This window comes from Sciurus carolinensis, chromosome 6 (assembly GCF_902686445.1).
Source record: "Sciurus carolinensis chromosome 6, mSciCar1.2, whole genome shotgun sequence".
Classification (NCBI taxonomy): Eukaryota; Metazoa; Chordata; class Mammalia; order Rodentia; family Sciuridae; genus Sciurus; species Sciurus carolinensis.
Window position 1 is genome coordinate 75,078,388 of NC_062218.1, and position 4,843 is coordinate 75,083,230.

The window sequence follows — 4,843 nt, forward strand, 5'->3', positions numbered from 1 at the left end:
GGATTCAGTCCATGGTCAGCTGGCTCCAAGAGAGAAAAATCATGGTGGTAGGGCATGACAAGGAAAGTTGCTCAGTTCACGGCAGCCAAGAAACAGAGGGAGAGAAAGGAAAAGGCCAGAGAGAGAATAACCCTTTGTTATGGTTTGGATGTGAGATGTTCCCAATAGGCTTCTGTGTTAATTCAGGAGGTAAAATGATTAAATTATGAGAGCTTTAACCTAATCAACAGATTAATCCATTTGCTGGATTAATAAATTTAATCAGACTAACTAATGCTAACTATAGGCAGCTGGACTGTGGCCATAGTAGGGCACTGGGAGTATGTCTTTGGAACTTATATTTTGTCCCCATTGCTTCTCTCTCTTTGCTTCCCAGCCCCCATAAGCTGAGTACTTTCCTCCACCACACCCATCTGCTATGATTTTCTGACTTGCCTGGGTCCCAGAGCAATGAAGTCATGGACTGAACCTTTGAAACTGAGAGCCAAAATAAACTTTTCTTCCTCTAAGCTGTTCTTGTGGGTATTTTAGTCACACTAATGAAAAGCTAACTAACATACCCTTCTAGGATACAACCCCAATAATCTACTTCCTCTACTAGTTCCCACCTCCCAGTATTCCAATAGCCATCAATGGATTAATCCACTGATGAAGTCAGAGACCTTATGCTATAATCACTTACCAAAAGCCTCACCTCTGAATACATGAGAATTTCCAGAGCCAGAGTCAAACAATAACCACCAGGTTCCAGAAAATTTATAATTTACCCAAATCATATTTAACACAAGTAGATTCAAAGTACTTTAGATCTAACAACCAAATCTTCATTTTCTTGAATGGATATATCAAGTGATAGGAATCCACTAAAAAATCTCTATTGAACCTCAACTGTGATGAGACTTTATAAGCCATAATCTTGCCATCAAGAATACTACCTTTACTTTCTCGAGAAGATGGCAGCTATGTTGGTGTATGAGCCACTTGTTGAAGGGTTCTCTTTTTAGAACTGCCACAGGAATGCCATCTTGAAAGCCAACTTTGGTATAAGCTTCCAAAAGCCTGGAAAACTGGCACTACCATCAAGGGGTGATCTATAAGGATGGGACAGTTCTTGGAGCAGATACAAGAGCTACTGAAGGGATGGTTGTTGCTGACAAGAACTGTTCAAAAATTCACTTTGTAGCTCCTAATATCTATTGTTGTGGTGCTGGGACAGCAGCAGACATAGCCATGACAACCCAACTTATTTCTTCCAACTTGGAACTCCATTCCCTCTCCATTGGCTGCCTTCCCAGAGTTGTAATGACTAATTGGATGCTAAAGCAGATGTTTTCAGGTACCAAGTTTAACTGGTGCAGCCCTAGTTTTAGGGAACATAGATGTTACTGAACCCCCTCTCTATAGCTCTATCCTCACAGGTCAACTGATAAGTTGCCTTATGTCACCATGAGTTCTGGATCTTTGGCAGCAATGGTTGTGTTTAAAGATAAGTTTAGGCCAGATATGGAGGAAGAGGAGACCAAGAAGCTGGTGAGGAAAGCCACTGCAGCTGGCATCTTCAATGACTTAGGGTCTGGAAGCAATATCAATCTGTGTATCATCAAAAAGAGCAAGCTGGACTTTCTTCGCCCCTACTCAGTGCCCAAAAAAGGGACCATGTTTGACTGCCATAGGTGTGAGAAAGGGACTGCTGTGGTTCTCACTGAGAAAGTCACTATCCTGGAGATCAAGCTGCGAGAGGAAGCTGCTCAAACAATGGACACTTCCTGAAGGATGTTGGAGGTGAGTGGATATCACTCTGGAAATCAGGTGCATTGGAAACACCCCTGTGAGACCTTCATTTGGTTCTTGTTTGCTGAATAAAGTACAATAAAAAAATGAAAACCACATACACACACAAAAAGAATACTATCTTTAAAAACTATAGTCTAGAGGCAAGGAAGGAGGAGGAGCTACATAAAATCATGAGATTTTGTTTAATATCACATGCAAGATTACTCAGAGTTCATACTAAGCATGGGAACAAAGTCCAGATCAAAATAACTAGAGTGTGAATCTCATGGGAAGAGCTCTGAACAACAGCTACAGAGCATGTGCAAAAGGTGGACAAATGGTCAAAATAGTACTTACAGTTATTGAGTTTTTCCCTATGTGTAAGGAATAAGGATTGCCTCATTTAATCCTAAACATCATGAGATAAGGATTATAAATAGAGTAGAAGAAGGGGATCAGGAGAGGGAAGAGGGGAGGAAAGAGGAAGTACTGGGGATTGAAATGAAGAACACTGTGTTATATGCATTTATAAATATGTCAAAATGAACCTACTCTCATGTATAACTATAATATACCCATAATTTAAAAAGGAAATTGAACTCAGAGATAGAGGAAATTTCAAAGTTACACAATGAATAACTGGTCATGCTAGGTGGGTTTCAGATCCAGGTACTTGACCCCCAGCCTCTACCAACCCCTGTGCTAGACAGCCACAAGAATGTGTTCCAACCTCGCCCCTCATTCACAATCCACCTCAGTCATCCACTCTTCTCCAATGGATCTTTCCTTCTCTCTCCTAAGTGTCTTTCTCTAAGACTATTTTTGTCTCATTTCTCCTCCTTTTCAATATTTGTCTTTTCTCACTCTCTTCCTTCTCTTTATAAATCAAACTAAATGTGGGGTTCAAGTAAGTTCTTAAAATAGTGACAATCCCATATTCTTTTTTTGAAGGGGGGGTTGGGATGGGTACCAGGGGTTGAACTCAGGGGCACTCAACCACTGAGCCACATCCCCAGGCTATTTTGTATTATATTTAGAGACAGGATCTCACTGAGTTACTTAGTGCCTCTCTTTTGCTGAGGCTGGCTTTGAACTCACCATCCTCCTTCCTCAGCCTTGCAAGCCCTTGGGATAACAGTTGTGTGCCACCGCACCCAGTTTATATCCCCTATTCTTAAAGTGGATCCAGGTTATAGGAGAAGGTGGTACCCTCTTTTTTTTTACAGGTATTTCTCTTCCTCCCCAAAAATAAAAATGTCAAAACTAAGTTGCTTTTGACTTCTGTGTTCCCTTGAGAGATCTGATTCTTGAGACAGGGCTTACTGGCAGGACAAAGGTTTCATACTAGTCATAAATGGTTCTATGGACTGAATTGTGTCCCATCCAAATGTACATGTTGAAACCCTCACCCCTGTGCAACTGTAGCAGAGACAGGTCCTTTATGGAGGTCATTCAGAGTGAATGAGGTCACAAGGCTGTGACCCTGATCTGATAGAACCAGTATTGTCCTCTACCACCTGCACCACCTGAGAACACAGAAGGAAGGCAGCTGTCTGCAAGCCAGTAAGAGAACCTTCACCAAGAACTCAGCCTCCAGAACTGTGGGAAATAAATTCCTGTTGTTTAAGTCACTCGGTCTAAGGTAGCTCAAACTAACTAATGCAATTGATCTTCAAAATATGACTCTTCTTTGTGTGAAAATTCCACACTTAGTATGATTTCAAGTTGAGCATTCACTTCATTACTGAACAGTTTTGAACTTATTGAGCCTTAATGAAGATGTTTCCTGAACGAAGAAGGAAGGTATTCCTAAAATGCTTACATTTAAAACTGGTCCCTTATTTAAATCCATTTATTTCCAAGATTTACCTGCATATTGAAGATAAAAAGCCATTTTTCTGAAAAACTAAGAGATTTTGACAGATGTGACCTGGATTATTCCTCTGGAAAAAAAAATAACAAGAAAAAAGGAAAGGACCGGTTTATTTACATGTGGGCTTGAAATGTGGTTGACTTTTTTTTCTGAGTTATTTTATTCAATATCTAGTAGATGACACTACTACCAATTCCATCCACATCTGATAAAAGAAAAATAAACCACTCATCCAGGGACCAAGAAGAACCCAGTGAAAGAAAAATATTCTTTTTCAAAGTTCCTTTATTTTCCATGCTAACAGTAGTGTGAATAATACTGCTGTGAATAATACTCAATGGAGCTACTGAAACATCAAACAGTGCTCAAAAAATACAAGTGGTTCTAATTATTTCTCCATCGGGAATCCTCGGCTTCATTAAAAATGGTATATGAGTTATTTGATGACCAAATGGCAAAATAAAAAGAAAATGATAGAGAGAACACCTCCACCAGCAACTACCTCCAGCTTTCAAGAAACTTCAACACAATCTGGCCTGATGACCTGTGATGACTTCAGAGAAGTGGAGGATCTCAGTGAATTCCTGCCCCATCTTCCTCTGAAAGAGGCGGAGGAATTCCAGAAGAGGGGGCCTTGTAGCCGAGCCTGACTCAGACGTGCTTCTTCTGGTTCAGCCGTAACCTTTACTTGGAAACCTGTACGTCATGGCCCTGGCAGGCCCCCACGCTTCCTCCTAAGCAGTCTGCTATTTTTCCTCTAGCTTACCCAAAATAGCTGAGCAGAGATTTAGTACAGTTGGTGTGCCAGTGCTTATAGGACTTAGCGTTGTTGAGTTTCTTTCTGCGGGCAAGCAGAGGTTTTTTTGTAGATTGGCAAGAATAAAACGAAGGTAGTTCTGGCCTTTTGGTTTTACTTCCTGGAAGACTTACAGACCCACAGTAGCTCCTCAAAAGCTCCCCAGAAAACATTTGCCATGTCCAGTGTCTCCCTCTATCTTTCTTAATTCTCTGAAAAATCCCTTCTTCCATTCTGAAACCTCGAGTACCTGGAATTATAGTATATCATTACTAATATATTTAGGCCTGTTTATTGTCTAGGATGCTGCAAAAGCAAGAAAGGGATATACATTTCTTCTTTGAAAAATTTTCTGGGATATTACTTCCAGGTATTCTGTTTTTAAAATGCAATGTCCAAAT

At 40.5% G+C, this 4,843-nt stretch overlaps 1 pseudogene; it reads left to right on the forward strand.

Moving 5' to 3' along the window:
• The first annotated feature begins 953 nt into the window (after positions 1-953).
• On the forward strand, positions 954-1,770 carry LOC124987649 (proteasome subunit beta type-7-like; annotated as a pseudogene).
• The last annotated feature ends 3,073 nt before the right edge of the window (positions 1,771-4,843 follow it).